Source organism: Sturnira hondurensis, unplaced genomic scaffold (assembly GCF_014824575.4).
Source record: "Sturnira hondurensis isolate 20B ecotype Veracruz unplaced genomic scaffold, ASM1482457v3 Scaffold0010428, whole genome shotgun sequence".
Taxonomy (NCBI): Eukaryota; Metazoa; Chordata; class Mammalia; order Chiroptera; family Phyllostomidae; genus Sturnira; species Sturnira hondurensis.
In genome coordinates, this window is record NW_028083059.1 from 16612726 (window position 1) to 16636019 (window position 23294).

The following is a 23294-nucleotide window of genomic DNA, read 5'->3' on the forward strand; positions in this document are numbered from 1 at the left end:
GCATGTTATTATATTAACCACTGTGAACAAATGAGAGTTGTACTCTCATGTTTTTCCCTATGTTTTTCCAACTTATATTTACTATCACATTCATTTCTCAGATACTTAATCTTGATCAAACACTTAAAAATCATCTGAAATAGATGGGGACAAAGATGGTGGCCAAGTAGGTAGAAGCTGAATCTATTTGCTCTTGCATTCAACTTGAACACTTGGCTGATCTTCCGAAAAATAAATTGAACATTCAATGTAATTTTAGCTGATACAAATGAGGTTTGGAAGTCAAGGAGTACAGAAGACATTTCACAACAGGCAGTAAGCAGATTTTATAAGTGGAAGGGGAAATACCCCATGTGTGTCACCTATAGCCACAGAAAGCCTGGTCCAACATTGCAGCTTCACAGCTCCTTCCCCTTCCAGGTTAGGGAACCCCCAGGCTGTTAGCAACTTGGACACACAATGTTGGGGAGATCCAGGCTACACACACACACACACACACACACACACACACTCGCGCGCAGTGAGTAGGACACCCATAGCTGCAATGGCAAATGCCAACTGGGAGAATGCCAGAGAGAGAGAGATACTATCTGCACATGGGTCAGGTGGAGGAGGCTGGTTGTGGCCAGCCAGGACTGCAAGAGACTCTTGACCTTTTGGGAGGGGCATGTAAGGAAAACCAGAGAGTGACTCAGTGCTGAAGTGGGAATGCCTGGAGAGTTTTAAAAGGGGAGCTGAGGAATGCCGGGCAGGAACCCTGCCCCAAGCTGTCCTGCCAGCAAGGGGAAAGGATTGAGGGTGTGGTTTGTTCCCAGTCCATGAGGACTAAAGGAGTAGTTTGCTCCCACTCTATGTAGCTGGGCAGATAGATCAGAAATGTATGCAACGAGAGGATTTCTCAGCCCTAGCTAGGTGCAGCTGGCAGGACAGATGCTGCACAGAGTGGAGAGTGCAGGCCTCTGTCTGCAGTGAGGACAGTGGGCTGGAAACTGTTCAGTTGAGATTATTTAAAGTCATGCAGAACCCCTTTCCCTGGCAGAAACTCCAGGAAGATCACACCTAGACTCCATTTCCTGCAGGAGTGAAGATCTGCATAACAGGCAGGACAGGCTCAAGATCTTTGCAGCGTGCATTCACGCAAGACAAAGATAACAAGAGCAACACCATAAGTTCCCCTTTTGGACTTTTTTCGGGGGGACAAAATACACTGACTCATAGAGTGTTTATTTCACTGAGGTCAGCAAAGCAGAGAGATCAGAAAGCGGTGCAGCAAGAGGGAATTAGGGCCCTGCCCTGCCTGTCTTGGCTCATTTACAGAGTTGCCATCCACACCAAGCAGGAGGGAGATGGCCATTTTACACAAATTGTCCCCTCCCCCATGAAAAGGACAGCTAATTAATCAGAAACTGTACATTATAGGAAATAAATTGGGACAGACCAAGACAGGTGGTGCAGGGAGAATGAGAACACACCCACAATCCTTCCAGAAGACTGAGCAGTGCCTCCTAGGGGAGACCTAGAGGTCCCACCCTTCTGTTTGCAACAGAAGCTCCCTTTAGAAGCAGGTGGAGGTGATAGAGGTGGTGTTGCCAGAGATTGGATGACCTACCCTGGGATCTTGAGCTGATAAAACACCAGTGGAGGATCCAGAGAGAGAAGTCAGAAAGTGGACCTCAAACAACTGAGACAAATTTCACCTCCCTCTTTTTCAGAATTAACACTTTTTCTTCCTGTCACATAGCCTTTTAATATTTCTTTTTTTGTTTCAGCTGTATTCCAACTAATTTACTACTTTTTGTCTTTTCTTTTATTCTTTTTATTCAGATTTTGTATTATTTATTATTTTATTGTTATTTCAAATCACACATTGTACTCTTCCCTTGTCTTACTCTTTCACCTGTCCTTTCTTATTTTCACAGTAAATTTTATTTTGTCCCATGCTACACTTTGTTCCTATTCTTTACTCTTACTATTTCTCCTCCCTCTGTCCTCTTAAAAGCATTCTTTCATCCTTTACTCAGCTTACATTCTTTTTCCCCCTTCATAATATTCTTATTTCCTTTCCACCTTTAAAATCTGTGGCTTGTTGGTCATGAATATTATGGTTACTGCTGTTCTTCTTCACTGGCATTCCTATTTTTTCACTATTTTTGTACTTCAAATCTGAAAGATTACTCTCCTCCTATCTTCTTCCACTTTGCCTTCCTCCTGTCATGGCTTATTTGAGTTAGAAATTTAAATTTATTTTTTTTTCTTTCTTAGCCAGGATTCTATTTCTTACTCTTGCTATTTTTTTCTCCCCCATTCTCTCCCAATAATTTTTCTTTACTTTAGACATCGAATATTGTCTTTTCTCTTTTGTATAATATTCTTATTTCCTTTCCACCTTTATTAATCTTTGCTCAGCTGTCATTGGTATTGACACCGCCGTGGATTTTCAGCAATTTTGTTCCCTTTAGTTCACTACCTTTTTACTTTTATTGCAAACCTCATACTATACTCTTTCCTTTTCTCACATCATTTTACCATTACCCTTCCCTGTTCTACTTATATTTAAATGTTGTTCTCTCCCTTTCTTCACCTTGTTTCTATTTTTTACTCTTATCATCTCTGAACCTTCTTCTCTGAAACCTATCTCTTTCTTCCCCTTCAAAACCCTTTTCTTATCTTATAATATTCTTAAATCTCTCCACCTTTATTAATCATTGCTCACTTGCTCTTGATATTGCTCATGGAGTAGGGAAGTGTTTTTGTTAGTGTGGATTTGGTTTCCTGGCAATATTGCTTTTTAATCAGCACCTGCACAAACAGCATGCGAGACAGCATGAGAGTTGTGACTCCCAGTCAAAAAGGCAGAGTGAAGAACCCACAAACAAATGAGCCACCGATAGATAACAAAAGCTCAAGTACAATAAGAGAGCTCACATAAACTGAGTAAAGGGTAACCCTAGAGCACCCAAATCAGGAAATCAAGAGACTGCACCACTGAGTCTCACAGAATTCCTACCATTGAAGTCCACCCCATAAAGACAGGTAAGCAAAGCATAACAACATGATATGCAGAAACAGACAAAAAGAGTCACAAAAAATGGAAAGACAAAGATAAGAACCCCAAGGAAAGGTATGGAGGAATCCCCAGAAAAAGAGTTAAATGAAACTGAAGTAATCTATCAGACATAGAATTCAAAATAATGGTTATATGGATGCTCAAGGAACTTACTGACAACTACAAAGATTTAGTGGGAACTATAGCAGCATGAAAAATACATAAAAACTATGAATAAGAACCAGAAAAAATAAAAATACAATCTATGAAGTGAAAAATACACCGGAAGTAATTAATTAAATTAGATGAAGCAAAAGACTGAATCAGTGAGCTGAAAGATGAGGTAGAAACAAATACAGTCAGAGCAACAAAAATGAAAAAGGACTAAAAATGAATGAGGATAGCTTGAGGAAGCTTGATGATAACATGAAAAGTAACAACATTTGCATCATAGGGATATCGGGAGGAGAAAAGGAAAAATGGATAGAAAATGTGTTTGAAAAAATAATGACAGAAAATTTTCCTAGCTTGATGAGGGAAAAAGTCACAAAAGCTCAGTAAGCACAAAAAGTCCCAATCAAGATGAATCCAAAGAAGTCTACTCTAAGACACATCATAATTAAAATACCAAATTTTAAAGACAAATAGAGAATTTTAAAGACGGCAAGTGAGAAAAAGCAAGTAACATAAAAGGAGGCTCCAGTAAGGCTATCACCTGATATCTCAATGGAACCACTACAAACCAGAAGGGATTGGCATGAAATATTCTTAGCAATGAAAAGCAATGACCTACAACCAATACTAATCTATCCAGCAAGGCTTTCATTTAAAATGAAGGGTGAAATAAAGAGCTTCTCAGACAAAAAAAACCCTGAAATAGTACATATCCACCAAGCCAACACTATAAGAGATGCTAAAGGCACTGCTATAAGAAGGAGAAGAATGAGAGAGACAGAGAGGGAGAGAAATGCAGGTAAAGAAAAATGGCCATGAATCCTATCAATCGATAATAACCTTAAACATAAATGTATTAAATGCTTCAAAAGACATAGGGTAGCAGAATGGATAAGAAAACATGACCAGCACATATACTGTTTACAACAGACCCAACTCAGGACAAAAGATGTACACAGACTGAAAGTGAAGTGTTGGAAAGAAATATTCCAAGCAAATGGATGTGAAAAGAAAGCTGTGGTACCAATATTTATATCAGACAAAACAGACTTCAAAACCAAAGCCATAAAACAGGACAAAGCAGAGCATTGCGTAATACTTAAAAGAACAATCCAGTATCATGATATAACCCTTGTAAAAAATATGCACCTAATGTAGGAGCAGGTAAATACATAAAGAAAATCTTAGAGTACTTCAAGAAATATATTGATGACCAAAAAAATTATCAAGGAAGATTTTAATACACCACTGACAATGATGGACAGATCTTCCAAACAAAAAAATTAGCAAGGCTATTCTGGCACTGAATGACATTCTAGGACAAATGGATTCAAGTCACGTATACAGAACTTTTCACCACAAATAAATAAAATGCACATTATTTTCAAATGAACATGAAACATTTTCAAAAATAGACTACATGATAGGGCACAAAATGATCCTTAACAATTTCAAGAAAACTGAAATCATATCAAGCATGTGCTCAGAACACAATGGATCAAAACTGAAAAACAACCAGAAGGAAAAAACTCAAAAGCATTCAAATACATGGAGAATGAATAACATTTTATTAAATAATGAATACAATGAGATCAAGGAAGAAGTCAAAAACTATCTGAAAACAAATGAAAATGAGCACAAAACAACCTAAAACCTATGGGACAGAATGAAAGCAGTATTGACAGGGAAGTTCATAGCAATACAGGCCTACCTAAATAAGATAGAAAAATCTCAAATAAATAAACTAACCCCACATCTAAAAGTACTAGAGGAACCACAACACACAATGCCTGGAGTTAATAGAAGGAAGGGAATAATCGAAATCAGGGCAGAATTAAATGACAGAGAATAAAATAATAACTCAAAGGTGCAATAAATTAGAAACCTAGTTCTTTGGAAAGATAAAAAAATTAACAAACCTTTAATCAGATTCTTCAAGTAAAAGAGAGAGAGGAACACTAAAAAATAAAATTAGAAATGAAAGAAAAAGTTATAGCCAATACCACAGAAATACAAAAAATTTTAAGAAATTACTATGAATAGCTATATGCCAAGAAATTGGGCAACCTGGGTAAAATGGATGAATGTCTAGAAACATATAATATGCCAAAACTGAATCAAGAAGAAGCAGAAATCCTAAATAGATCTATAACAATGAGTGAAACTGAAGTAGTAATCAAAAAACTCCCAGCACACAAAAGCCCTGGACTGAATGGTTTATAGGTGAATTTTACCAGTCATTTAAAGAAGAACTAACTCCTAATACTTTCCAAACTATTACACAAAATTGAAGAAGAGAAAAGACTCTAAAAGTTTCTTTAATGAGGCCAGTATTACCATAATTCCAAAACCAGGTAAATATACAAGAAAAAAAGAAAATACAGGCCAATATCTCTGATGAATGTAGGTGCCAAAATCCTCAACAAAATACTGGCAATCTGGTTTTAGAAATGTGTTAAAAAGATCACACATCATGATCAAGTAGGATTCATTCCAGGGTTGCAAGGATGGTACAATATTCATAAATCAATAAATGTAGCACAACACATAAAACGAAGGACAAAAACTACATGATCATATCAACAGACACTGAAAAACATTTGATAAAATTCATCACCCATTTATGATAAAAATGCTCAGCAAAGTGGGAATGGAGGGAGCATACCTTAGTGTAATAAAAGCCATGTGTAAGAAACCTATAGCCGACACTGTACTCAATGGACAAAAACTAAAAGCCTCTCCACTAAGGTCAGGAATAAGACAAGTGTGCCTGCTTAAGGATTCTAATTCAATAGTACTGGAAGTTCTAGCCACAGTGATTGACAAGAAAAAAATAAATAAAAGGCATTCAAATTGGAAAGGAGGGAGTAAAACTGTCATAATTTTTAGAAGGCATAATAGTTTACATAGAAAACTCTATTGTCTCCACTAAAAAATTACTCAATCTAGTAAGTGAATTTTACAAAATAGTGGGATATAAAGTCAATATTCAGAAATTGATGGCATTTTTGTGTGGCAAGAATTAAATATTAAAGGGATATTCTGCCCTAAATATTAAAGGGAAACTCAGGAAAAATCCTATTTAAAATAGCAACAAGAAAAATAAAGTACCTAGCAATAAATTTAACCAACAAGGTAAAAGTCCTGTATTCAGAAAACTGTAGAACACAAAACAAATTAAGGAAGATACAAAAAACTGAAGTGTATACTTTGTTAATGAATTGGAAGAATAAATGTCATTAAAATGCCCATACTACCCCCCAAAAATCTATAGATTCAACACAATTTCTTTTTAAATACCAATGACATTTTCCCTGGTCTAGAAAAAAAACATTTCAAAAATTTATGTGGAACCAGGGCCCTGGCTGGTGTAGCTCAGTGGATTGAGCGCGGACCTGCGAACCAGACGATCGCGGTTCGATTCCCAGTCAGGGCACATGCCTGGGTTACAGGCCAGTTTCCGGCAGGGGCCAGTTCCCTGCAGGGGATGCACAAGAAGCAACCATACATTGATGTTTCCTTCCTCTCTCCTTCCCTCCCCCTCTAAAGATAAATAAATAAAATATTTTAAAAAAAATTTATGTGGAACCAAAAAACATTCCAGACAGACTCAGCAATCTTGAGAAAGAAGAACAAGATATGCTTTGAAGTATATCAAAGTATACTTCAAGGTGACTGTATTCAAAACTGTCTGGAATGGCATAAGAACAGACACATACACCAATGGAGCCCAGAAATAAACCCAAGTCACTGTGGTCAGTTAATATTTGACAAAGGGGAAATGAGGATATAAAGATGTTGGGGACCACTGTGTGTGGTTTTGGGGATTGTAGCCCCATGAAAGCAAGCTCTGAAAGGGGCTGGTAAATCTCCCTGAAAAACAGGTCACAATACAGGTGGCAGGCATGACTCAATTCTAACACTGAGAAACCTGTGGGAATCAGGCCTGAAATGTACATTTTTGTCCTCTGGAGCTGGCTCTCCTTAGCACTAAGTCCTGTTAGTATAACTTAGATGCTTGATGTCAAGACATAAAGAGTGAAACTCCCTACTTCATGATATACACTTTTATAGCCATCTGACACTTTCATGTCTCACAGACCCCAACCTGAAAAGATTTTTGTGTTTCTTTAATTGTTATCTAGAGATAGCGTTAGTTTTTTATGACTATAGCCAGTTGGACATTGATTGATAAGCTATGTACATGTGCTTTATACCCCTGCACTCCCAACCCCAATAAAAGCTGTGTCAGAGAAGGGCTTGGGGCATTCTCCACCAGAAGGAATGGAGAATGCCACCCCTTTTCCCAGTGGAGCAACAAGATTGCACCCAGGAAGACTTTTTATTTCCATCTGTGGTGGCCCCGAGGCAACTTCTGCCAGTAAGGTGCTTTTTGCTTGTGTTTTTTTTCCCCTGCAATCACCAGGAAAATGATATGTTACCAACTGGACAGCTTGAGGGTTGAGATCCACAAAGAGCTGTCAGTTTTCTTTCGTGATCTCACCGAAGACCTGCTATATGAGCCAGTGTAGGTCAGTGCTGTTAATATCAACAGACCCACATGTCCAGTGACCCTAGATTCATGAGCAGTGAATGCTATTATTGTATGTGACTGAGAGTTTTTCTTATAATTATTGTGACAATAATTATTTAATACAAGTAGCACTAAAATATAGCCTAATTTTTTGGAAGGGCCTAAAAATGTAGGTTCCCATGAGGACAGAATCATAAAATATTAATGATAATCCTGTACTTAATAATACTTTAATAGTTGTTCGTAGTTTTCTTATTCCAGACAGCTTTGAAGACTGCCATAAATTTTAATTCAAAATAGTATGTGTGAATGCAAATAAGAGCATTCGACAAACAACCCAATGATAAATAGTTTGGGTTGCATGCAATAACATCAATACAAATACATATGTGCCCATAGCTCATGTGCACACACACATATGTCATCAAATACCTGGTTTTTAAGAACACATTTTTCCTCAGCTTTTATACAGAATATCACAAGCCTTTATTTTATACAATCAGAACACATGCCATCTCCATGTTTATAAAATTCTTGAGATAACAAAATAGGGATGAATGACTAAAATTCCTCCTAATTGGTTCACTCAGCCACCTGCTCCTTTGATGTCAATAATCAGTAGTGATTTGGTTTCAGTATTCCCTCTCCAAGGCTGTCATCTTCTCTTATTTCTTATCTCCTCATTCATGTTCTAGGCATGTCTCTTTCCCTCATCCCTCTATAGTGTACTTTTATGTATGAAATATATCGAATGTTTCTAGGCATAATACAAGTAACACAACTTTAAATTCTTTCCATTCTTGAAACATATCTATATTTCTACATCATACCAATTATCTACTCTATCTCTTTGTCATCTTAGGTAGCTCATTTTCTTATCTCCTTTCATCCTCCTAAGTTTATGTGCCAGGTATGTCTTCCTTCAAATACAAAATATTCAAATCTACAGCTATTGTGAACAATTTCCAAATGTAAAAATGTAGGTATGGTCAATATTTTATACAAAAAATAATTTTCTCTTTTTTTTCTTTTCTTTTAACATTTTGAAATTTTGGGGTTTTTTTATTGCCATTTATCTCCCCTATACCATCTTCTACCCCCACCCACCTTATCTTGGAGTAAGTAGTAAGCAAGATGGATTTGGTGAGTGATTCAACTTACTTTTTACTAGTTCATCAGAGTATTTATAGAACAATAACCATAACAAAAAGTCTTTGTTATTTCTACTTGAAAGCATAATCAACCAAACAAATTTTAGCTGATATATATATATAATATGTATACAAATAAGACATTTAATTATATATGTATTATGTATAAAATGTATAGGTATTCAATGTATTTATGATATCAACTTTTGTTGTACATAGTTATTAAGGTATTGGTACAATATTTAAGGAGATATTACTTAGCAAAATAGTCTTGATTGGTGTTATTTAGATAAAATGCTTTGATTGAAATGGTCACATTTTTTTTTCAGTTGTTTTCCTTGTCCATCTCACTAAGTATACAAATTTCTATTTTCCTTAATGTAATTTAAATTTCAAATACACGAATGTGTCATATCTATGACTTTAATCTTAACACTTCATATGAAGAAAGTCCACTTCACTCACTGTAGAGGCTGGTGGATGATTACTCTCTCATAAGAATTAGGTTAAGATTTTTTATTATAAGAAGTTTATATGAATAAGGAGAGTTGGAGGAAATGATATGAATTAGACTAGACCAAGAACATATTAGACTTTATCTAAGCCCAGGTTGACATTTAGTTACTTATAAAAGACAAAATTTATTACAATAAACATAGGTCATTTTGTTCTTTCTGTCCTTTGACTCAAACTTTTAATTTTGAGAATGAGCAATCTAAACAGTTATTATAGGGACAAAAACAATATGTTTACAATCCTTCCTCAGAATTATCTTTAGATGTCAATTATCTAGCTCTATGTTACAATTTATTCGAGAGTGATAGTGACTAGCTCTTGTCATAAAATAGCATGTTCCTGGGTAAGACAGTTGATGATGAGTCTAGTAGTACTAGAGAAATAACAAGCAAAATAGATTGTTTGGGAGCGTGTAGGTAGACCATGAAAAATCATTTTATATTCTGAATATTAGATGCAGCTGCTTTTGAGAAAGAACTCTGAATAACCACATGAAGGAAAAAGACCCACTTTGTGAACATACATTATCTTAGTTTGTTCAGGCTGCTATAACAAAGTAACACTGACTGGGGAGCTCATAATGAACAGAAATTTATTTCACACATAGTCCTAGAGGCTAAAAGTCCAACATCAGGGTGTCAGTCAGTTGAGTTCTGGGAAGTCCCTCCTTCAGATTAGACTGCTAACTTCTCACTGGGTCTTCATATGGTGGAAGGGGCTGGGATCTCTGTGGGCTCTCTTTTATAAAAGCACTATCCCACTCATGAGCCCCCTCCTTCTCTTGACCTGAATACTTCCCGAGGACCCTACCTCCTAATATATCACAGTGGGCATTAGAATTTCAAACTCTTATGTTATCACTTAACATTGCTCTTTGGGTCTCAAATATGGTCAGGTGAGGGATAGAAGACATTGAATTTGGGGTAGTCTATAGAATGGGTTTCATTCCTTTGAATATATTTTACCCTTAGACATAGCATGTAGGTCCTGTATACAAGTGATGGAAGAACAAGAATCAATTCTTTTTATATATGAGGATACATTTCACAGTCTCATGAGTCTTGAGTCTGTAAATTAGATGTTAGTAAATTAGGAAACAGTGGTTGTATACACACTCTACAATAATCTTTCTGTGGAATTTTTAGTTATAGCCATCTCACCATTTCTAATTCTCACACCACTTGTGAATGGGAGAAAAGAATAATGCAGCTATGCTATTATCTAAGAAAGTTTTTCTTAACTACCTAGTGGCCATGCAGTGCAGTCAGGGAGGGGCACGGGTGGGACCAGAGGATGCTCAAGAGTGTAATAATGTCACCTTAGTACTCTGCCCAGTGATAACAGAAAAAGGAGCATTATAACTTTTTTACAGTCAGGCTAAGTGAGACTATAGATCCTTTAATATTATTAATTTAGAATAAAGTATCTTTAAAATTATTAAACATGTTAGGCTCTGAACCATATTCTGATACAAGGCGAGTCAACATGTGCATTGATGATATCTTGTCACCTTACAAATCATGGCTTACTGCAAAGGAGTCCAGCAACAAATAAGAAAGACAATGTGTCTCAGTGAGAAGGTTTTCAACATACTAGGTAAAGACTCAAGCAAGAGTAAGACAGTGTTGTAAAAAAATTCCCTTTGTATGTGAGGTGGTGCACTCTCTCTCCTCTGGTGTCTGGGTAAGAACCAACTGATTTCTGAAAGTTAATTCCAGCTACATAATTGTCAAAATTTAATTATGAGTAAATTCTCTCTATTTTTTTTCAGGTACTGTCATTCTGCTTTTTCTTTCTGTGTGTATTCAACAAACTTTGATTAAAGTGACAATATTCCTTTTAAACAAATTTTCATTTCAAATATTAATCTGATATTGCAGGATGCAGATTATGTACCTTAGTTGGATGTGTAGTATCTGAATTGCAAAAGGCATCATATTCATTTGCAAAGTACTAATTTGGGAAGTATATTTTATAAACCTTATGCTATAGTGTGGATATTAGGTATTGATCAATATCTTTTCTTAGGAGTATACATTTTCTTCTATTTGATCTATTTAATGTCCTTCACTGGTGGTTTTGAGTTTACTATTTTAGGAGAAATTTCCTTCTTAAAGAACAAGTCTTTCCTGAGTGTGTTAAAATTCTTCAAATGTTTCCAGTCAGCAATTTCACTTTTTAAAAAAATTAAAAAAAAACAAATAAGAAAAAAATGAACCAAAGAAGTTCAAATACATTTCTATATCATAAGGATTATGAAACGGCTTTATTTAAAAAATAGGAATATTCCAATAACATGCCTGGTTAGCTTTATTATGAGTTTCATAAAAATCTGTAAGAGTTGCACAAGTAAAGAAATATTTCTGAAGAGAACGGCAGTTGTTCACTAATGGTTGTTCCCAAGGAGAGAGCATTTCTTCATGGCCTCCGCTGGTCATGGGTGAATTCTGCTGTTAATGGTCTGTGAATAGCATCATGGACACTCTCCTGGGGACAGGCCTACTTGCTAATAATTTCTACCATGCATATATGCTCATTGACCTACAATAGGGATGAAAGTGCAGCCTTCTGGAGCTGTTTGGAGCAATTAAACTCAATGCCCAGAGTGCATAATTTCCACCACCAGAACAAGGAGAGTGGCTAATACTGTGTTCTACCTCATGCTTTATCCTGTAATTCTTCTTGCCTTCATCCTGAAATTCTGTCAAGTGACTTATTCTAGTGGGGGTTTCCAGAAGAGTCAATGTGTCTACATTGTCACATATATGAAATTAGATAGTTCAGAACATAATAAGTCTAATGGGAATATGAATAACTTTTCTGTACATTAGTGCCTGTATCTTTGACGTACTTTCACTAGAACCATGAAGGTGTGTGGGTGGAAACGACAACCTAATAGAGCTGTATACCAGCTCTAAATTGGAAGAAAGCCAGGGAAGATGTCAGACACGTGCTTTTCTTCTCTCCATGTGAACAAACTATTATTTCACATTGAAGTATACTAAAATAGAGTTCACTGTTCACGATAACTGTGCATTTGGTTTTGAACATTTGACAAAGTGATAACACATTGCCCAAATCCCAACTCCATATTGGGTAATAAAGAAAAACGTGAACACCCCTTCCACGAAAGTTAAAAAGTTTAAAATAAATGGGTGTGTGTTTCCTGATTCCTGTTTGTTTTCAACAATCAGAAGAGACTGGCACAAAGTGCCCATGTATGTTTTTTCTAACATATCTTTTAAATGCCGGAAATTGTACCCTTTAAAATATATGTATGTATATATACACATATATATTTACCAGAGTTTTTAATAATGTGGATCAATTGATATTTTTATAATAGAAAACTAACACAAGCATTAGCTTCTTGTCTGAAAAAATCACTCTGTTAGAAACTTATGAAAAATTGTTTCATTTACTGAGTGGCATTGATCTCAGCACATTTTACTTTCTGTGTGTTTGTGGATGTTGCTGACTTTTAGTCTTTGCAAAATGGTGTATGTAAGAAACATTAAAATATGCTAGAGAAAATAGTAATTATATCTATTTATTTGTAATGGATAAACATCAGGTAAAAATCTAAGACATAAATAAAGGTAACCACCCATACCTTTAAAAACCTAAGTAGCCATTAATATAGGGTTAGATTTTTATTAGATTTTTAATTTTCCTTAAGGACAACTAAACCACATATCCAGAATTTCTGTTTGAAAACACTCTTCTTAATTATCAACAAATAACATTGGCATGTGAGGTGCTGAAGTTCAATTCTTATCAATAAACCATTTAAAAATATTTGGAAAAATTTTAGAATGACATTCTTTAGAGAAACCAAATATTATTCTTAATTAAGCCAAATGATTGTTTTCATATTTTATATTTCACTCTATATATTTTTGAAAACCAGCATACTTTATTCATATTATTTCATTTATTGTTTTGTCTACCCTTTTAAAATGTAACCTTTATGAAGGGACAGGCTTTGCTTACCATGTCAAATTCTAAGTCTTGGAACCTAGACCATTTCCTGGCAAATGATAAATGCTCATCATACATTTGAAGAAAGAATGAATAGGTCAATAACACATCCACCCTAATCTCAAGTGGCTTTTTATTTTATATCATGCATCCTATGGGTCTTACAAAATAACTTCTTTCTTTGAGAATTTAGGAGGTTAAAGGTCAGGTACTTTTATATGAATAGAAAATAAAGAGCACCAGTTGAATGTATTTTGGACATTATAATATCATTGCTCTTATCTTCTTTGTTTTAATTATCACAAATACAGGGTGAAGCAAAAGTCAGCCTTACAAAAATAGGAACACAATACACTAATTAATAAATAATAATAATTAATAAGTTTGGTGTTTTGTGTACTCACAACTGTAAATTTACTTTTGTTCCATCCTATATTTGACATTCCCTTTTATTTTGTTATTCTCTAATTGCACATAAAATATTATGTTATAAATATGGAAAGGAAGGAGAGAAATACAGTGAGATAAGAAAGGATACTAAGATGACTGAAAAGAGCAAAGGAAGGTATGAAACAAGATGAAAAAGGAGGAAGGAAGGAAGGGAGGAAGGGAGGGCAGGAGAGAAAAGAGAAAAGAAGGGAGGAGGAATGGTTTATACAAAAAGTAAGCAAATAAGAATAGAGAGAAATAGGAAGGTTAAATGAGAAAAGAACTTTTGAGAGAAGAAAACTGAGAAGTGACCTTGATAGTAGAGAAAAAAGAAAGAATTTGGGAATAATTCCTTAATTGGAAATACTAGAAATTCAGAATAGATGACAGATATGTCTTGCTTGAATGTAATATATTCTAAGTAAACTGAAATCTATCATGGCTAACTGCATTTTGCTTAAGTTTTGGAAGATTTGAGGTGGTTCTTAGCTCTCAGTAAATCAACCAATTATAAGGTGAGATGATTTGATGAAATTAAATGATTTCTATAAGAATGTTGGTATCTAGTGTGGTAGTTTTTAAATTTCTGAGTAATAGTAGAAATAACATAACTGCCCCATGATAAACCTATAGGAAGTAAAGCCAGAGGCATAATGCAAGCTGTTTCTACAGTGAAAAGCTGGGTGATAACATGTATAAACTTACCATAATGAACAAGCAGTAAATAGCTCACTTTTGGGCTAATGAAAAAAGTTGAAGTGGTCCTCCAAATGCAGCCATCAGTAACTTAGAGGAACAATAATTCATGATGTGCTTGAAGGCTTAAAACACAAGTGAACAGTAGGCAACTCTGGTGCACTGGTGTTGGTTCCAGCTCCGCAGGCAGGGAAAAGAGCAATACAAGCATGTGATATAATATGGTTACTTGTTAACACATTAACACAGAAAAGATATCCACTCTTTTCTCTACAACCTTCCTTTAGAATTGCTTTGGAGAGTAAGAGCTGCTTCTCAACACTTGGCTCCCCACATGAAGACTTCTGTTTCTGTAATCCATTAAAAATAAGTGACTTAATGAGAACTTACCTTTTCCAAACACATGTATCTTGTATATAAGCACGTCAATACTTGAACGACCCAGTTCTTTTCCCTGTGAGCTTTATCTGGATCTTTTACCTCACAATACACAATGATGGTGAACTGGAAAACGTCTACTTAACCTTCCTGCCCGTCTCTACTACGCTGTACGTCTTGGGAGACTGACTTATGAACTGCATCAGTCGGTTGTCCTTACTTTCTGCCTCCAAGAATGATTTGACCAAAGAGCAGAAGTGGCAGAAGATTAAAGGCAGGAGGAGAACAGAGACAGACACTTCTCCACTCACTTCTATTCTTTGTTTTAGAGGATCCAACACACTCTTCCACACTGGCCTCTATTAAGTAATCTTCCTCTCTGTACACCAGTGTTCACTGTGGTCAGTGACATCCCTTCTTCTCTTTGCTCTTTTAGAGCTAGGGAAGTAGTAATTCTCTGCGACTGTTAAAGCTTATGTGCCTCAGCCTCTTAGTTCACACTGTATGAAAAGTTCCTATTAATTCATCTTCTAATAGCTTCTCTATCTGTCCATGATGTAATGACACTGTACATCAAATATCTATTCTAGCCTTGTAAACTTAATGTCATGTAGTGCAAGAGTATATGATTTCAAGAATTGCCTCCTTCTAAAAGTCATTTTTCTTTTAATTTATGACACTCCTCTACCATCTAAGAATATGTGAGGACTGGGTGGGTGGACTGGGATGGGAGTAAAAGAAAACTGTACTCAAACAAAAATTTTAAAAAGTTCATTAATATAAATAAGTAAGTAAGTAAATAAATAAATGGCTCTAAATAGTCAAAAATATGTGAACTTTTAGGTAATCTCTTTCTCTGTGTCTCCCTCCTTCCAGCCCTCACACTTCTTCCCTCCCTCCCTGCTTCATTTCCTTCTGCTTACTCCTTTAAGTATTCAATGAAATACCTTAACAAGTGCTGAGAGGAACAGATCTATGCTCAGTGCAACACTAATAGAAATCAATGTGCCAATACGATGGCTAATGTGTCAGAGAATCTCTCATTTTGCTTCCTCCTATACTGCACAACAACCCCAAGACTTCCCTGCCCATGCCTCATGTGGGCTGGAGATAGAAGACCTAGGCTTGCTTATGAACTGATGCTGATCTGAATAGCTGTGTGGCATTGACATTGTTATTTTATTTCAGAAATTCATTTTCATTAGCTGTGAGGGAATGGTACAGCATTCCTTTAAAAGTACAATATCTAGATAAAAACATTTATTATCTGGAAATTATATAATTATCAGCCACTTCATTCATTTAATTTTATTCCTAGAAGAGGGATAAATTATATAACCAAATGAAGGGAACACCTGAATTAGTAGAGAATTGTATTTTCTTTCAGATCCAAATTCACTAATTTTGTTTGCATTTCTGCCTGCATTTTCAAAATCCCTGTCATGGTTCATTTATATCTATTTGCCTAAAATCTCTTTGTCCCATTTTTCATTTTTTCATGACTTCAAAGTTCTTTAAAATTATTTAAAGGAAATAGTTTTTTATTTGTATTATAATAGAAATCATGCTTTGAAATATAAGGAATAGAATAATCTTTTAATGGAGTCCTCTTTTACATTTTATAGTGTTTATTTTCTTTATTACTATTATTATTTACTTTTTCTTAATTTAATATGTAGCACTTTTTTAATTTAAAAGATCTGTCATAGTTAAAAAGTCATTCTATTTCTTGTTAATTCACTTAATAACTATGGGAACTGTTTTGAGTAATGACTGGGAATGCATTTGTTTAATTCTTTATTGACATACCTTCCTTTTTTCTTGAAGGAAATTCCCACCTCAAATAAATATCAAGAAAATGTGGTATAAGTATAAACAAATCTGTAAGTGAAAGGACTCAACAGATAGTACAAGAAGAAATCATGTGCAGTCTTGTTGTTGTATCTTATACAATCATTAAAGATTTATTAAACCTGTTAATTTTATTTTGAGAGATAGCAGCATTTATAGGTAATAAAACCAACAGCATGTCACTTGAAGGTGAAGTTTTGTGTGGAATAAAATCTTTACTGGATATTGAAAGATAACCTAATCTAATAATGATGAAAAGACATTCTTTCTTTAATTTAATCTTTATTGTATGTTTTCAATTAACATTTAGTCCCCTTATACCCTCTCCCCTCAGCAATCAAAGAAAGGAACAATGGTGCAAAAGAAAAGCCCAAGTATTTAAAAGATTACCTTTGATTTATTTTCAGAACAATAGCTTTTCATGAGAAATTTTATTATGTTGTTGCAAGATGAGGGCAAACAGAAACCAGTAAGGTAGATTATTGTCAGGAGTGTATGTTTCACATATGGTCTTGCTATAATCTTTCCTATAAGTCAGCCAGACAACTACTCAACTAGCTGCCCATGGAGTAACCGGGCACCAAGGCTTAGAAAAGAGTCACGTGAGGTAACTATACTACTCACTCAGGTGTAGGTTCACTCAGAGTAGAACATCAACATACATTAATATCCTACTCACACTCTAACAATCTAGGAAGAATATAACACACACACACAGCAAAAAATAGGGGATAATGAACCCAAGTCCCAGAGCCTGAGCCAGTAGGTCTGAGAGACAGCACAATGGGCAAGGGGAATGTTGGTGTATTACAAGAAGCAACCAGTTTCATGGGTTTCATGGGTTGAAGAGAATGTGCTCTCAGTCTGGTGGAGCAAAGCTTTAGGTGGCTGATGGCCCAGGGACATCAGTGTGGCAAGGAGCAGTGCTCTGCCATGTGGAGCTCAGCTGTCTCTGCAGAAGTCTGGAGCCTGCCTCAGCTATACCCTTGAGGGCTGAGTACTCCACCCCTCTGGATCTCTCCGTAAGTGCTGTGGCATCCTTGATGGGAAATGGAGAAATTCCTCAGGAGCCTATCTGTATGTGGTCCCTATTTGCAGACACAGCTGTTCTGGTCATGATACCTTAAGGTGTGCAGATACCTTAAGTTTGTCTCCCTGCCAGATCTGTCTGGCACGACTTAGGTGGTTTTATTCTCAAACCAAAGTGTCATGGCTGATTGGCAGCCATTTTTGTTGATGTGAATGATGCCATTTTGTTTTACATACTTTACGCTATCTTGAAAAAACAAGTGCTTATTATGTACCCTGATCCCCATAATTGTTTAGAGAAGTGCTCTAGAAAGACAAAACAGAGCAAAACAAACAAAAAAACTATACTTAATATAGGTCTCATATTTCTAGCTTAGACTTCAAATAAGCATAATTTCGATACAGCTTGTGAAAGGTGATTCTAAAATGGAGCAGGTGACTAATTTCCATTGAACAGGCAGACTACATTGTAATCCAGAAAATCATTTATTTCCCACATGAGACATTCACAGGATGAGGTAGATTTCTTCTGGGATTTTCATCTGCAAAAGTTTCTTTGTGCCTCTTTGTTGTTCTTGTCCTTCCTTCTCCACCTCCCCCAGAATAGACAATACTAATCTCCTTTCTACCAGTGTGGATTAGTGTCAATGTTCCATCTATAAGTAGAATCCTAAACTATACAACTATTTTTTGTTTTCCTCAAGTAGCATAATTATTTTAAGATTCTTCTATGTTGTTCTATGTTTTGATATTTCATCCCTTTTTATCAATGAGTAATGCTTTTCTTTTTTGAATTTTTTATTTATTATTATTTTTGAAATTATTTTATTGTTGTTCAATTACGTTTGTATGCATTCTGCCCACCAACTCCCCCCCTCCCCAGCCAAAACCACCTCCCTCCCTTGCTTCCTACCTCTCCCCCTGGTTTTGTCCATTTGTCCTTTATAGTAGTTCCTGAAAACCCTTCTCCACACTGTTCCCTCCTCCCTCCCCTCTGGTTATTGTTAATTGTTCTTAATTTCAATGCCTCTAATTATATTTTGTTTGCTTTTTTCTTTTGTTGATTATGTAGATATGCCAGATTTTGTTTATTCATTACCATTTTGATAGACTTTGGGTTATCTATAGTGTTTAGCTAACAGAAATAAAACTGCTATGAATATGCTCGTACTACACTTTTTGTGGATATAAAATTTAATTTGCCAAGTAAAGACCAAGGAATAGACTGACTGGGCCATTTTAAGAATCTAACAAACTTTTTCTTCAAAACTATCATTTTACATTTCCAACATCAGAGCCTGAGAGCTGAGTCTTTTTTATTTTTTTATTAAAGTGTAATTGATATACAATATTCTTTTCATTTTTATTCAGGCATGCAGAAAACATTTAATGTAGGCTTACTTTTGCTCCACTACTGAAAGAAAACCATTCTGATTATGCCAACTATCAATCAGTTAGAAGTTTTTCTATTTTGACTAATCAGAAGGGGGGTTATTTTGGTGATATGTGAGCTCCTGTGGTTGTTTGCTCTGATTCTTTCTTTTTAAAATTTTTAAAAATTATTGTTCAAGTACAGTTTTCTGTCTTTTACTCCCAGACCAGCACCCCTCCCCCCCGCCTCATGCTCTGATTCTTTTGGGTGTTTTTTTCCTCCTAGCCTCAGGCACTTTCTTAATATGATGCAATGATTATCAAAGACTTGGGGACTTTCTTTGCAAGCCAGGAATTCCATTTCTGTGTGGCCCTTTCTTGTCCAGTACTCTGTTCTGTTAACTAAACCATTTCTCTTCTTTGGAATACAGGCTGCATCTCCTTAACTTAGAGAAATCTGTGGACTTTGTCCTGATTTCTTCTATTTTGGCCACAGCTTGCAGACTTCTCCAGAAAACAAGTTATGGTAATTTTGAGCTCATATATTTTCTGTTATTTCTGTTATTCTCTCTTAGCTAGAAGAGTAAAATTTCTGTTGTTCTCTCTTAGCTAGAATCAGAAGTCTCCACGGTTTGGTTCTTATCATTGTTTTTAAAATTACTTTTCTATTTATGCTACCTGATGCAAATATTGGTATGCTTTGTCTTTAGCTGGAACCCTTCAGTAGCAGAGCAATCAAAGAAGAGACCATATTCTTTGATTGAAGCAATCACCTTTTAGGTAACTCCAACACTTGCATTAATACACAAATTAATAGAGTAAATGCCCTATGCAAGTCTTTATGAAAGACAAAAAGATAATTCTATTTCTTAGTCATTAAAGTTCTTAAATTCTCTCCAAAGCATGTCTACTGTAGTGGATCATAACCTAGCTGTAAAGCACCTCAATTAATTTTTAAAGCCACTTGTATCTTAGTCCCACACCTGAAATTAACAATCTCTGAGATTTAGACCTCAGCACTAGTACTCTTTTTTTAAATTGTCTCTTCCTTTAAAAAAAGATTTTATTTATTTATTTTTAGAGGAGAAGGGAAGGAGAGAGGGAGAGAAATATCAGTGTATGGTTGCCTCTCATGCATTCCTTGCTGGAAACTGGCCTGCAACTCAGGCATGTGCTCTGACTGGGAATCAAACTGTGATCCTCTGGTTCACAGGCCTGTGCTCAATCCACTGAGCCACACCAGCCAGGGCAGCATTAGTATTCTTAAAGAACTCCATAGGTGATTCTAATGAATATGAGGATAGTGGACTTACCTATTTTTAGAGACTGTGTGTGCATATGCATGCACATGCATGTGTACGTGTGTATTTGTTATCCAATAAAAGTGACAATTTGTAAATAAACTTGTAGAAAGAGAAAATAATGAAATCAATTGCTCATTTAGTATTTAAATATGCTTTTGTTTGAGATAATTTTTATAAGAGTTGGGGTTTCTTTTTGAGGTTAGTAAAAGTAAATGAAAGGAATCATCAGGAATAGTCTGAACAAATACAATAACATCACAATCAAACAGACATAGTCATGAAATACAAATCATCTGGATTTTAGAAAAAATAGTGTGCACTTCACTGAACAAATGGTAACTAGAGCTTAAGATTCACAACAAAATTTTCTGAAAGAGCATTACTTTGTATGCTCTTGAGAAAGTGCATGAATGTAGCCTGAAATGATTACACATTAACGATGGAGGGTTAATTCCTCAAGACTTTTCTAACACATCTGAATTGGAGTTGTGACTATATGTGGCTTGTTAGGTTGATTGAATTTTGGCTTTTCATTAATTTGGTCTGCACACCATAAAAACTACTCTTACATATATGAAGAAAAGGGGCATGTTTTTAACTTTGTTACTCTCATACCCTCTGGTTGAGTTTTCAGCCTGTAGAATAAAAAATTAAATGGTTAATTGAGTATGGAAATAGTTCATATATTTCATATATATATATGCTTAAAAATAGCAACAAAGATTTGTGCTAACAATTGTGATTGATTTAATAATGGAGATATCATAAAATATAATACCATAAGATATCATAAAATATCAGTAAAATCAGATATACAAACATGTATATAGAAATCATAACTATACACATACATGTATGTAAGCCTGTCCAAAAAAAATCCAACCACTGTTAATATAACGTAAACAGTTTGTACAATATTCACAGCAATGTAACCTGACAGTCAAGGACAGTGGATTGGAATGTGCATGCGTGGAAAATGACGACTTCACTGTACTAGTCAATGGAGGCAGTGGATGAGGTTGAGTGAGCATGTGTACACTGTGGCCATTGCATTCAAAATGACTGAGCAAGTAGAGCAACAAATTTGCTTCAAATTTTGCATTAAGCTTGAACATTCCTCCATGGAAACTAAACAGATGATTCAGAAGGCTGAAGTTGTGGACAACTGGTGATAGTTTCATCACACCTCACACCTGATCATGCATCGTGTCTAGTACAGAGTCTTATTGCAAAACATAAAATCACTCAGGTAACGCAGCCCCACAAGTGCCCAAATTTGGCATCCTGAAACTCCTGGCTTTTCCCAAAACTAAAATCACCTTTTTAGGGGAAAAGATTTCAGACTATTAGTGAAATTCAGGAAAATATGATGCGGCAGCTGATGGTGACAGGGAGAACTGTGTGAAGTCCCAAGGCCTACTTTGAAGGGAATGAAGTGTTGTCTTATGTACAATGTTTTCTTGTATCTTCTTCAATAAATGTCTATATTTTTTCTATTACATGGCTGTGTAACTTCTAGACTGACCTCATACAATGATCCAGATTTTCACTAGTGTTTTTTAATAGTGTTTAAGAAATACTAGCAAAAAAAAAAAAGACAGGCAAGTAAGGGCTCCAGAGCTAGGGTGAGGCTTCTGCAGCTTTTGTCCAAGTCTAGGCAAGCTGAGTGCCCATTGGCTGGCCTCCCTGGAGATCATGAAACACAAGATCCAGGTTCTGAAGCAGCAGGCAGACCAGGTAGTGCCTGCAGTGGAAACAGGGGTGAACACCACTGGCAAGAGAAAGCTGAAGGGGATGTAGCAGCTTTCAATCTACATATCCAGCTGTTGAGGAGTTAAACAGGGTGCAAGAGTGACTGTCCACAGCCTGTGGAAGCTAGAAGAAGCAGAAAAGGCTATGGATGAGAGCTAGGGAGGAATGAAGGTGGTAGAAAACCTGGCCATGAAAGACAAGGAGAAGACAGAGATCCAGGAGTTGCAGCTCAAAAAAGCCAGGCACTTTGCAGAGGAGGCTGATTGCTAATATGAAGAAGTAGCTTCTAAACAGGTTGTCCTTGAAAGCAAGCTGGAGAAGGCAGAGGAGTGTGCTAAGATTTCTGAACTAAAATGTGGTGATCTGGAAGAAGAACTCAAGAATGTCACTAACAACCTGAAGTTGCTAGAAGCTGCCTCTGTAAAGTACTCTGAAAAGGAGTTTAAGTATAAAGAAGAAATTAAACTTCTGTCTGGCAAACTGAAAGAGGCCGAGACTCCTGCTGAATTTGCAGAGAGAAGAGTTGCAAAACTGAAAAAGGCAATTGATGACCTGGAAGAAAATCTTTCCCAGGCCAAAGAAGAGAATATTGGCCTACATCAAACAGTGGACCAGACACTAAATAAACTCAACTGTATATAACCATGACCAGGAGAGTCTTGTTCCAACAGAAGTTCCAGACCTCTGTGTCTTCCTCTTATCTTGTAAGAAGTTTCTGTTGTTACTGCACCTGCATGAATTATGAATATCTGACCAATTATTTTATATTTGAGAAGGTTTGAGCACCAGTTAAATCTAACCCTTTCCCCCTCAAATGACACCAAATTTTTCATCTCTACATTTATCTTAAATTGCATCTATTTCTAAGCTGGGCAGGGTGTTTCCTATTGAACATTAGTCACTTAAGACTGAAGGCATTTTTTTTTCCTGGGAGATTAGACAAACCTACACTTCAAAAACACACACTCTTTACATCTAGTCACTGGTCAATTTAAAAGGTTAAAGAATAGAACCTCTAGACCACCATTTCTCACACTACAGGAAGCCAAGGACCGTCACACTAAAATGGGTGAAGATTTTCC

General features: G+C 35.9%; 1 pseudogene; it reads left to right on the forward strand.

Moving 5' to 3' along the window:
* The first annotated feature begins 13944 nt into the window (after positions 1-13944).
* LOC118995744 (tropomyosin alpha-4 chain-like) lies at positions 13945-22854 on the forward strand (annotated as a pseudogene).
* The last annotated feature ends 440 nt before the right edge of the window (positions 22855-23294 follow it).